Source organism: Phyllopteryx taeniolatus, chromosome 4 (assembly GCF_024500385.1).
Source record: "Phyllopteryx taeniolatus isolate TA_2022b chromosome 4, UOR_Ptae_1.2, whole genome shotgun sequence".
In the NCBI taxonomy this organism is placed as follows: domain Eukaryota; kingdom Metazoa; phylum Chordata; class Actinopteri; order Syngnathiformes; family Syngnathidae; genus Phyllopteryx; species Phyllopteryx taeniolatus.
This window is the reverse complement of record NC_084505.1, coordinates 15,905,879-15,919,898: the sequence shown is the minus strand read 5'-3', so window position 1 is coordinate 15,919,898 and position 14,020 is coordinate 15,905,879.

The following is a 14,020-nucleotide window of genomic DNA, read 5'->3' as shown; positions in this document are numbered from 1 at the left end:
CTGTATCTTGTCACATGTATAAATGAATATCTATCTGGTGTTCACAATGTTCTTGTCAGTCGATGCATTTTGACTTGTTAGGCTAAAATAAATAATGAAAGCTGACAAAATTCAGCTTGCGTCAACTGCTGTGGTTCAAAAAGTAAATCAGAATTTTACATTGCCAATTGTTATGAAATGTAAATAATGTGGATAATAAGCTTCTATTCTAGGTCTAAAAACCACCAAAGTAATGATTTCAGTAGGTGGCTATGGTCTCACCATAGGGCCATCTAGATTCTTAAAGCCTTGAAAATTGTGCTTGTGCGTGTGTGTGCACGGTGCATGCACACGTGCATGCTGGACTCTTACAATAGAAGCTGAAGAAAAGCTGCTGTAAGTGGATCAGACCCAAGTGAGGATAAGCAGTACAGAGAACGTATGGATGAACTAACCTAAACTGCATGTTTTTGGAATGTGGGAGGGCACCGGAGTACCCAGAGAAAACCCACACAAGCACGGGGAGAGCATGCCAACTCCACACAGAAAGGTCGGCGCCCGTAAACGAAGCCACAACCTCTGAACTGTGCGTTTGAATGCTAACCAGTCGGCCACCGTACGTAGTCGATATATATATATATATATATATATATAATTTTCCATGCAAATATAAAAATTCATATTCATGAGACATGCAAGGAACACACTATTTTCACTTGTGGATGTCCCCATTGGCACTTGATCAACAAGCCTCCAATTACCTTTGCCACTGGTTGCCTGCTGCAAGTGTTTATTACTAGTATGTAGCCTATATATATTGGCTATTTGGAAAACAACCATTCATATAATAAACATAAGAAATACAATAATGGGGTCTATAAGAGTAAGTATCAAATATGTTATTTTTTTATTATATTACAATTACTTTAGTTTTTGAATACCCTCTTTCTTGTGATGATCTGTTCTACTTTAGCATGCCCATACCAAGTAAGCATTTAAGAAGTTTTCCACCAAAAAAAATAACGTTTAGAAGTTAATTCACGCCACAAGTACAAGTAGAAAGATGATTATTTTTCACAAAGCCATCAATAGAAGAAAACCAGAGACAGGGATGATGGAAGGGCGTGCTTTCTCTGAATATGCATATTGCTTGAGAAGACACTCATCATGGTCTCACACACACACATACACACACACACACACACACGCACGCACACACACGCACACACACACACTCACACACACACAGATTGAAACACCAAAAGCCTGACTATTTCTACCTGAGTTTAGAATTCAAGATTGATGTTGTCAGATATTGCATCCTAGCTCAGATATTGTCCTAGCTCCCCTCATTCTCTATTTTACACTCTTATTGTAAATACTTAGTGTGTCTGTATCATTCTACCTGTAAATGTTCACAGTTTTCTTTACCCCTTCAATTTACTTATGTTCCTCCTCCAAATCACTTCTTTTCTATATGTTCGAACTAATCCACAGGGCGAAGTGGGAAATGTGTGCCAAATGCAGAAGAATATAATGTTTGCGTTTTTTGAATGGGAGCTGGATTATGCAAAAGGTTTTGGGACTTTCTCTCCCTTAATCCTCCATTGCAGCACCAACTTCCTGAGGAAATTATTGTTTGTTTTGGATGTTTACATGAATATGGGTAATATTGCTATCAAAAAAGATGCATGCAAAGGTTAATTTGTTTGAGTGTTAGTGTAGAGTTGTGCAATAATGTAAAAGTCATACATAAAACCTGGAGTTTGTGGTTTTCTGTTCCCAAAAAAATAAAAAGCTGCCACTTTACAAAATTCCAAATACAGAGAGTAATTTTCACATGTGGTTTCTTCATTGGTAATTTACAAATCTCAACCGTGATGGCATTACTGTAAAAAAAGGAAAATACCTGTACAAATTGTGCATGTGGTTCATCCTAATTCCACTTCATCATCCTAATTCCACTTCATTATGCCAAGATGGCTGACATTACTTTGGGCCACAAACAGAAGAAAATAAGGAAAGTGTTTTACTTTATATAATTAAATTTCATCATATTGTTGTACAGTTCTTGTTCTTGCACAAATATTGTTTAAATGTGGTACAAAAAGTGCATGGATGCACTTATGACATTTGTTTTTTGACTACTTAAACACATAAATCAGTTCATTCTCTGTTGTTTTTTGTGTTAAATTGAGATGGAAGATATTCTTGATAGGGCACATAATCTGGTGTCAATAATAAACAGCAGGATAAATTCATCTGGTAATGCTAATTAAACAGTCTGGTCAGGGGAGAAAGAAAGAAATCTCTTAAGATCTCAAGAAATCTTTCCGTATTTAAACGCCCTGTAAAGTGAAACTAAAAATGTATTGTAAATTGGACACACCACAGAGAAGAGTGATGTCAACAAGCCTGCCAGATTTGAATGAGGAAAGAAAAACGGCAAGTATCTAATTTGAGGCTACATAATCATGAAAAATAGAGACCTCATCCCAGATAAGTAATACTGATAATTCAGTGTGTTTTTGGATCATTTCCTGTACTCTTTCCAAAGAGGAAAAAGTGTGTTGCGCCACATAATCCACCACAAGAGTTAAGACAAACGTCTTTCTTTTCGATATAAATCGTGCATGGATGCACTTATGACATTTGTTTTTTGACTACTTAAACACATAAATCAGTTCATTCTCTGTTGTTTTTTGTGTTAAATTGAGATGGAAGATATTCTTGATAGGGCACATAATCTGGTGTCAATAATAAACAGCAGGATAAATTCATCTGGTAATGCTAATTAAACAGTCTGGTCAGGGGAGAAAGAAAGAAATCTCTTAAGATCTCAAGAAATCTTTCCGTATTTAAACGCCCTGTAAAGTGAAACTAAAAATGTATTGTAAATTGGACACACCACAGAGAAGAGTGATGTCAACAAGCCTGCCAGATTTGAATGAGGAAAGAAAAACGGCAAGTATCTAATTTGAGGCTACATAATCATGAAAAATAGAGACCTCATCCCAGATAAGTAATACTGATAATTCAGTGTGTTTTTGGATCATTTCCTGTACTCTTTCCAAAGAGGAAAAAGTGTGTTGCGCCACATAATCCACCACAAGAGTTAAGACAAACGTCTTTCTTTTCGATATAAATCGTTTAAAGGAGTTGGTGAACTCCATCTCATAGGCCTACTTGCTCTTCTTGGAAAATGTTCTCTATTAATTACTGAAAGCATCATACTTTCAGATGTAATATTTATAATGTCGTCTAAATGCAAAATCACAATGCTAAAAAAGTTAAAGTAAGTGTATCTATGACCTAACCTTCTGTTAAGTGTTATACCAGCTAGTTCCTCGTCCACAGGCATGTACAGTATGTTTTGGGGAAGATGATAATGTACAAAATGATTTGAAATGACTGTTTTGTAAGTGGATGCAGAATGTCTCCTGATTTCAGTAAGGATTCTGTTTATTACAGGCGAGAAGTATACATCAGTTTTTCTTTTCCTTTTTCCAAAGACATCCTCCAAAAAAATTCATGATTGCATGGCAGGGTTTGGACTGGTTTGATTACTGATCTATTCATTATTTTTAATAATCATTCGTGTTTATAGCGCTCTTATCTGCCAAGTCAATGTTTTGTGTCAAGTTGCAATTTAACCATGTTTAAAATGTGCTGGAAAAGGCAGTTCCATTTTAACTACGATAAACGCCATGCATATTTTTTACGGCAGAATGGGTTGTCCGAGCATCATTGTAAACAATATAAAATAATGATGGCCTAAATCACAGAGAAGAGTTTTATTTTGCTTTTCAAAAACGCAAATATTTTTCACTGATGAGACTTTTGACTGAGATGCATATTATGTGATTATCTTATAAGGAATAAGATAATCACATAATTTGCATTCGGGTACATTTATTAGCCCAACAATGAGTGGCACAAAGTGTATGAATCTTTTTTTTTTTGGTAGCTTTCATGACTGTTGACACGGGAAATGCTAAACATTGTCATACCAAACTAGACTGGGTTTAATTGAGCTAAACACAACATTTTTATTTGGATGTTTAGCCCGACTCTTATGAGCAAATTGGAACAATTTTAACCAAGCCTTCAACACTTGTTCTCTATAGTCTGGTAATAATCTACCTCAGGCAGCTATGCTCCGTCTATAATTCGCAGAAGATGGAGACAGGGAAGAGGAAGACGAATGATAAAAGGTAAAGGAGATGCGTCGCTTTAAGCTAGGCCAGCTCTGCCAGTGAAATCTGTGTTTTACCAGTCAGTGCGCGTTCTCTATTGACCTCTGTCCGCTATTGATTCACCCGCTGTTAATGTAGTCTGTTTGTGTTCTCTAAAAAGGCAAGACCATGGAGAAACTGAATTGCGGCTTTGTGTGTATGACTAAATGTGTGTGTAATCATCTTCAATAAGTATCTCCATAACCATAAAACCCAAGAGGGAATATTCTTTATCAGGAGCACATACCAAAAAAAGGGAAAGTAGCTAGTATTAGAAATATAACTGAGTATGGAGGGAGGGCTGACAAAAATGATGGAAGCTATTCTCATGAACTATTCTCAAATATGGGAGAAGCACTGTGATAATTCTAAAGAGGTAAAACGCTCATGGGATCGCCAACCATTTATTATTCCTCTCTCATCTTGCCTCATAAAATGATAAATTCACACACGTACATGCATATACTCGTACTACTCCTCCAGCCTCCAAACATGCAGCAGTTTTTTCTTTGTTATTATTATTTTTTTTATCTCTTGCATTATTCCACAGCTTATGAATTTTAATAGGCCTCAATCAGAACACCCCAGCAGTGTTTTCTATCTCCCAAAGTAATGGGCTTTAGCCACCTGAGAGTTCTTAGACAGTTCTGGATTCTGCATAGAGCTGAGGATGTCAGAATGAAATAGGGAGCAGTGGATGAAGGAATGATAATCACGGACGGTCTGGGGATGAATGCGAGGGCGATGGAGGGATAGTGTGGGAAAAGAATGTGCACGCAGAGGGAAGGATGATTGTGGTTGGGGTGTCAGGGAGAGACAAATGGGGGGAGAGAGAGAGAGAGAGAGAGAGAGACAGACAGACAGACAGAGGCCTTGATTTTGGATGGATGTCAACATTCAATGGTGTGCATTTAAGCTCATGTGAGCACACAAACTAAATTAAGGTGTGATTGTTATTTCAGGTTGCCTAGCTTTTAACATCCACCCACTTCCTTTCCCCACATTACAATCTGCATTGACAAATGGCCATCCTTGAAAATGCATTGACGCATACATACTGACGTACAGTGACGCACAATTTTCTGCTGACTGTCACTGTTCTTTTTTTGGCCCCAGTGTTTTCATGCATTTTTCAGTTCAATAGCAGATTTAAGACAAAACTGGTCTGCATTCATTCAGTGTCCCTACTGTCCTGGCAATGACATGAGTTTATTCGTCAAAATCAAAGGATCCCAGAAATGTATTATTTATTCTTTCAATAGTTTACTGTCTCTCATTCATTTTCTCCTTTTGTGCGAATGTCTGAATGAGATAAAGCGATTACTGGAGATAACAAAAAGAGGGCGAGAGAAAGGTAACGGTTATGTCTCCACTCTCAGTATAAAAAGAGTTGCCCTTGTTAGAAAACTCAAAACATACGTAAACACAATGAAGCCACACAATGTGGTGTTTCAAACACGGGAGAGGCAGTCCGCACTCTCGATGTGTCAAAGTCGATGGTCTGAAAAGAATGCATCATCACGTTCACCATAATCACTCCACTTTTAAAGATCTCGGACTGAACAACAGGAGAGCTACAAAAGGCGAAATCATTGTCGCGAGCGAGCTCCATTCACAAGCCCTGTAGTTGGACCGACTGTTTCAGCTAGTCTCATCTCACCACTGCAACAATAGCACACAATAGAGAGAGGCTGAGGGACACAATGAGGCAGCGTATGGATGGCCCTAAGGCCTGATATGAGAAAATGGGGAGAGAAAGTGTATTTCAACATGTGTGGGGGGTGACAGTTGTTATCTAAGACCTACAGACAGACACTTACCCTTCGCCAAACCCCAACCATTCATCCCTATGGTCCCCTCAGAAATGTCACGAGCTGGCATCGTCAGTCGACTGTGTGTGTCGTGTACGTGTGTTCATATAACTGAACAGGCAAGCTGGATTGGATCATTTTGTTTTCTGGGTGGCTACTTTGTTTTTCTTTATGATTGCTCTTTGCCTGCAAGAACCTACATCGAGAGACACGTGAAACACAGCCACACATTCTCCTTAATAACTACTCTCTACTTGCAAATAACTGTTAATGCTGATGGTTTGTGTGTTTCTCTCTCATATCCCAACTCTTCTTGTAAATCAAAAGAAGCAATGTGCTATAATTACTAAAAAGAAGAAAAATTATCTATCTATCTATCTATCTATCTATCTATCCATCCATCCATCCATCCATCCATCCATCCAGCCAGCCAGCCAGCCAGCCAGCCAGCCAGCCAGCCATCCATCCATCTACTGTATCTTGATTCTTCTTGACAGTATTATTGTATGGATAAACTTGGTAAATTGTTATTTATAGGTTATTTAGAATAAATTCAATTGAATATGCTGATCCCCGCGTAAGCGGCACAGTAAACGACTGGTTAGCACATCTGCCTCACAGTTCTGTGGACCAGGGTTCAAATCCCGGCCCTGCCTGAGTGGAGTTTGCATGTTCTCCCCGTGCCTGCGTGGGTTTTCTCCGAGTACTCTGGTTTCTTCCCACATCCCAAAAACATGCGTGGCAGGTTGATTGAAGACTCTAAATTGCCCGTAGGTGTGAATGTGACTGCGAATGGTTGTTTGTTTATATGTGCCCTGCGATTGGTTGGCGACCAGTTCAGGGTGTACCCCGCCTCTCGCCCGAAGATTGCTGGGATAGGCTCCAGCATGCCAGCGACCCTACTGAGGATAAGCACTACGGAAAATGGATGGGTCCGAGCATTGAATTGTGTGTGGGGAGGAAAAACAAGGAGGTCTTCAGGCTGTGATGTGCATGCAATCGAGCCACAGGTCATGCAGAGTTGAATGTCTATAGTCATCAAGGCAGGAGAGACAGTTGCACATCCCTGATAGCCATCCTTGAAGAACCTATGAGACACTCTCTCGCATGAATATCAAAGCTCAAGTTATGTTTTTGATAATTGATGATAAAAATGCATGAAAGTATTGGTGCTGTGTGGCACCTTAACAACAAATAACCCAACTTTAACATAAGTTATTTTGTGTGGTAAGATTTACCATCAACATGTTTACTATAAAAGTCAACCATGATAAGAACATAATGCATGTAGCATTCAACGGTACCTGACTTTGGAGTGAAAATCTGTACCATAGGCAAACATTAAATTTGTATGAATACAATTTTAAAAAATACATTCGTTATATGCTACCATTCCTGTAAGTCATTGTGCTGATGCCATCTGCCCCATTAGAAAAATGTTCTATCTGTTTCAAGGCTATAATAATTACCATAGCTCATTGATCCTCTTCTAAAGCAGTCGTGCAAGCCTGTTCATAGCTCCCCAGCTGCCCTATATCATTCTCAGTCAAGGATGTTAGGCTGTTGTTGTGAGTTTGAAAGAGATTTTGAATTATTTCTCCAGTTAACAAAAATCCCCACATTGCAGCTTTTTTGTAGGTTATGAATTCATGTGGCTCAATAAACCGGAGCATCATAACCAAGGTGAACTAATTCACTAAAGTTACCACAATACATGACAAACACATTTCAAATAAAGTCCATTATAGTTTGTATGCAATAGATAGTCTGCCTCTGCCATTAAACAAACTCTTCATTGGGACCAAATTGTAAACATTGTTTAGTTTAAATAGCCGCCTCATGCATGTTGTCATCATCTTCCTTGCATTATCCACAGAGAAATTATGGCCAAAGTTGAATGTGTACCCTTTTTACCCAAACCAAAATGTAATGGTTTCTTCTTTGGTTCATACCCCTCCTCTACAAAATATCAAGGATACATTATCTTGTTAGAGTTGTTAGAGCGCCTGCCTCACAGTTCTGAGGACCGGGGTTCAATCCCCGGCCCCGCCTGTGTGGAGTTTGCATGTTCTCTACGTGCCTGCATGGGTTTTCTCCGGGCACTCCAGTTTCCTCCCACATCCCAAAAACATGCATGGTAGGTTAATTGAAGTCTTTAAATTGTCCGTAGGTGTGAATGTGAGTACGAATGGTTGTTTGTTTATATGTGCCCTGCGATTGGCTGGCAACCAGTTCAGGGTGTACCCCGCCGCCTGCCCGATGATAGCTGAATGTTTAACTTCTGTCGTCAAAGTCATTGTTGGTGGGGAGAAAAGGTCATTCAGGGAAAAAGTGTCAATTGGAGCAAAGATCTGTCTCACAGACAACACGTGCAAAGCAAATTAAACGGCAGATACTCAGTAGATTACAAAACTGCCTGGGGACTCGACTGCTGGTCAGCAATTCCGCAATAACCGTAGTCAGATGATTAATTGTTGAACCAGTCTTTCCTCAGTGGCAATAAATAACAGTAGGGCTGACGTATAAATTTCATAAATTCCACCCCTGCCCTCAGGTGAAGACACTAAGAAGGTATATTCTTATTATATTATATTATTCATTCACTCATTCATCTTCCGTTCCGCTTATCCTCACTAGGGTCACGGGCGTGCTGGAGCCTATCCCAGCTATCTTCGGCCGAGAGCCAGGGTACACCCTGAACTGAACTGGTCGCCAGCCAATCGCAGATATTATATTATATTATCCATCCATCCATCCATTTTCTGCGCTGCTTCTCCTCACTAGGGTCGCGGGCGTGCTGGAGCCTATCCCAGCTGTCATCGGGCAGGAGGCAGGGTACACCCTGAACTGGTTGCCAGCCAATCGCAGGGCACATACAAACAAACAACCAACCATTCGCACTCACATTCACACCTACGGGCAATTTAGAGTCTTCAATCAACCTACCATGCATGTTTTTGGGATGTGGGAGGAACCCGGAGTGCTCAGAGAAAACCCACGCAGGCACGGGGAGAACATGCAAACTCCACACAGGAGACCGGGACCGGGGATTGAACCCAGGTCCTCAGAACTGTAAAGCTGACGCTCTAACCAGTCGCTACTGTGCCACCATATTATATTATATTATATTATATTATATTATATTATATTATATTATATTATATTATATTATATTATATTATATTATCAAGCTCCCAGCAATTTCGCCCGGCCCGCAGGATCAATTTGTAGTCAGTGTGACATTGGCCCGCACAACAGCATCAGCCAAACATCCATCCATCCATGCATTTTCCATAACGCTTATCCTCACTACGGCCATGGGCATGCTGGAGCCTATCCAAGCTATCTTCGGGCGAGAGGCGGGGTACACCCTGAACTGGTCGCCAGTCAATTGCAGGGCATATATAAACAAACAACCATTCGCACTCACATTCACACCTACGGGCAATTTAGAGTCTTCAATTAACCTACCATGAATGTTGTTGGGATGTGGGCTGAAACTTGAGTACCTGGAGAAAACCCACGCAATTGCAAACTCCACCCAGGCAAGGCTGGATTTGAATCCGGGTCCTCCACTGTGGCGCCACTTTGAAATTTTGTTTTTGAAAAAATCATATTTAGATGTCGCGACCCGACCAGGTAGGTTGTGAACTCTAACTTGCCCTTAGGTGTGAATGTGTGCGTGAATGGTTGTTTGTTTCTATGTGCCCTGCGATTGGCTAGCGCCAATCTCCAGTTCAGGGTGTACTCTGCCTCTCGCCCAAAAGTTAGCTGGGTTAGGCTCCAGCACGGCCGCGACCCTTGTGAGGATAAAGCAGTACAGAAAATAGACCCGACCCGGATAAGCGGAGGAAAATGGATGGAAGGATTAATATTTAGAATTTTTATCATAACACAATGCTGCTTTTATTGTCCAAAAAAAGCATCCATGATAAATAAAAAAAAAAAATAATAATAATAAAACTTTTTATCTATGGATAGTTCTGAAGCTGCTGAAATTTTTCAGGGGTTGAAAGTAAAAAAACAAATTCATATATGACTTACTTACAACACTATCAAAAGCCTGTCCATTTTTTGCCTTAAGACACCGAAAATACACATAATGTACAGGTCACTTCTAGACCCCCCCCCAAAAAAAAAGATTGGTGAAAACATGACTTTAAGCTTCAATCCGGTATGCGCGACCTACTTCCGCATTTGGCAAAATGGGTAAAAGCAGTTCCTCCTTGCTCAGGTAAATGGCGAAGGGGACCGTGCCATCGCACCCATGGGAACTTTACAATGTCTTTTTTCAAGGTATGATGTCAACACAGAACCACCAAACACAAGATGTTACCACATAGCCACCAAAGGTGACAATACCTGATATTATATAGTATAGGTGTTAATGTTTACATATATCACATCATATTTGTATTAATAAATGATATACACGTATTTAATTTGTCCGAAGACACCAGCCATAAAGAAAACAAAATTTTAGCTCGTTCAGCTTCAAACAAGCATGTACTCAAACAGTAGTCATGCTCATTAGCGTAGCATGGATAGGAAGTCAGCTGTCGTGTTTTCTGTGTTGGGCATTTTACAATCGATACATTGTCTATATACAATTATATCCTTAGTAGGTTTTCTTGAACTTATCCTAGCTGAGTGGGCGAGAGAAAACCTGGCCATATCACCAGTTAGCTCCATAATTGATGCATAGCGACCGACCATCATTCATAGTGAAATTCAGACCTACGCGCATAGGGTTTTCAATGAACCAAACATAATGTTGGGGCACTATGGGAGGAAGCAAGAGTTCCCGGAGAGAATTCACAGGCATAACATGTAAACTCCACTCAAAAAAAGGTTGAGATCCAAGCTGAAATGAAAAATGGAGATGTACTACTGTAATTTACAACATTAACTCTCACTGGACAAAAAAAATCCATAAAATCATGCATTTGTCAGGGAAAGTGAGTATTAAAACCTGTCAGCATAGTCAAGAGTTGTACAACATCATAGCCTCAGTACTGTCTCTTATTTAAGCCCTCTTCAACAAGTAAAAGCTTTAATTACCTGCGTTTATGCCTGCCATTGATCGCTTTCGTTTCACCAGAATACTTTATTTAAATGGTGAAGTGCTTTTTTTGCTGCACTCTTCTCTTCAGCAACTGAATGCCATGAAATAGGCATTAGATAGATAGATAGATAGATAGATAGATAGATAGATAGATAGATAGATAGATAGATAGATAGATAGATAGATAGATAGATAGATAGATAGATAGATAGATAGATAGATATCAAAGAAAATGACCATGTCACATACTGTATCTAGGAAGCATAATCAACAGAGATGGCGAATCAGATTGGGACATCAAGAAAAGACATGCCTATAACACATTGCTTCCCTTCTGGAACTTCAGGGTTTTGTCCCTCCATAACAACACAAAGATATTCAAAACCAACATCGAGGCATTCATCCTACAGTATATGGATTTTAGACATGGAGAGGTACCAGTACCACTATCAACAAGCTACAGACCTTCATCAACAGGTGCCTAAGACACATCCTGAACATCAGATGGCCCGACAGGATAACCAACAACAATCTATGACAGACACTGTACTATAAAGCCATCAGCCAGAATGTAATGAAGAGAAATTGGCCGTTCATTGAACACACGAAAAGCAACAGTCAACATCACAAAGCAAGAACTGGACTAGAATCCACAGGGGAAGAGGAAAGTGGGGAGGCCAAGACAGACTTGAAGATCATTTGAAAGTGAAGCCAAGAAATCCTGACAGACATTGGCCCAGCTGAAGAAAACTGGTGAAAACTAAATTCATTGAAGGGGTGTGGGTGCTGCTCTATGCTCCATTTAGAAGTCTAAAGGAACAAGAACCAGGCCTTGTAAGCAGAAACTAATTGGCAGTGTTGCTTTGTTCAGTGTTCCCAAGTGTTTCTACGCCATGATAGATGGAGATGATTGCCAGTAACCAAGTGGATAATTGAGAAGCAATTGGTTATGTTAATGTTTAGCACGGTTAATGATTTTATTTTGTTTGGTGACTACTTCCTGTTTTGTTCCCATTCCTGTTGGTATGACAGCATTGAGTAAATTAAAACTGCTACATTAGCTAGCCGACTCGCTATCTGCATTACGGTTGTCATTTGTAAAAGGTAGCGCATTTGGCGTCTGAGGTGTGTTTTCACATTAGGTTGATTTCATTTAAAACTGATGTTGATGTTAATAAGATATCAGTGAGGTGCATCAGTGACAAATTTTATTATCTCTCCACATTCGTCTTTAAAGTTAAGAGAGTGTTTAAAGATGGTTTTATTGCTGCTAATTTCTATTAGACTGGTTAACTTCTGCCTGCTCTTGTGTGACAATGGATAATGTTAAGCTGTTACTTTTAAACTGCCTTTCCAGTTAATAAAGAAAGGTTTGATGGTGCTGACAGTTTGGTCTCTGGGAATAAAATATTCCAAATTGATCTCAATGGGAAATTTGAAGGACGACCAAATAGCCACAAATTGAATTGTTGTCAATTTGAGGTACCACTGTCTGTAGTTTAACTATAATTTAAAATAATAAAAATAAGAGTGTATGTATCATTTTCTCAGATAATGCTTGTTTGTTGCTTTGTTTGCTATCTAGTCTTTCTGGACTGAATACCAAGGAAAAAAAGTTCCTGAAAAACAATCTTGCATGCGTAACGTAAATCAGATCAATCATCATCATCATCATCATCATAATAATACATTTTGCTTTCAGGGTCAAGGTCACCCTCCAACTCAATAAAACAATTTTTATGGCTGTTTTTGCCACACTCTGCCAGGCACCTTTGAAGCTTCCCAAGCCCTGAGTTTTTCCACCTCAGTCTTTTTGCCATTAAATATGTATTTTTTTCAATCTGCATTGTAGAACCATTTTTGAACCATTTTTTCAATTACGGACTTTTTTTTTTTAATTGCTGTATTCTTTTGTCTTTCTTCACTTGTCCCACCCCAGTAAGTCACAATCTAAACGCAAAACAAAAATGACCAAAAATAAATATTGCTTGGAGAGCTTCATTAAAAATAGCTAAAGTAATACTGATTTGGTGGCTTTCAACAAAAAGAATGCCTATCATCTTTTTGAGATCATTTGGCTTTTTGACATATTGAACAAACAAATTAGAACTCAAATTAAAAATATTTTGGAAATAACATCATTGCATTTTCTAAATTATATCATTTGCAATTTTGGATATAAGTAGTAAAAAATCCAGTTAACATAAGTATGTATTGTCAGCTGTTTTTTCTTTTTTTCTTTTTTTGTTTGTATATTTTGTCAGTCCCTGGCTTTTGTAGATGCATGTGCGTGGGTGCGTGGTTGTGTAGGTTTGCATCTGCAAGAGGATGTGCTTTAGCGAAACCCAAGTGGCAGAGATAATGAGTGCATGCAGAAGCAGTATTTCAGTGTGTGTGTGTGTGTGTGTGTGTGTGTGTGTGTGTGTGTGTGTGTGTGTGTGTGTGTGTGTGTGTGTGTGTGCGCGTGCGCGCGAGTATGTGTGTGTGTGTGTGTGTGTGTGTGTGTGTGCGCGTGAGTATGTGTGTGTGTGTGTGTGTGTGGAGGAACTCTTTCATCTTCACCCCAGAATCCCCTGCTAGGTCTTCCATGCCAATCCATTTCCTGGTGTTGGCTGCAGTCTCACCCAATGGGACGACACACATACACACACGCACAGACTTTGCACGTTTCATTCCACTGTGAAAGCTCCACAATCTTGCCTCTACACACAGGCAGACCCACACTTGGCCCGCTGGGATGACAGTGAGGAAATGGCAAGCAGCTGCTGGGGGGTCCCTCTGCTCCTCAACAGAAAATGTAGCACCCCCGAGGCATCCCCTTGCCCTAGCTTAACACTTTATACTTGCATGTTTACTTGTGCAGGGTTCCGTTTGTGTTCATCTGTGTGACTAAATCTGAGAGTGAATAGAAATATGTGAAGTTGTCCTAC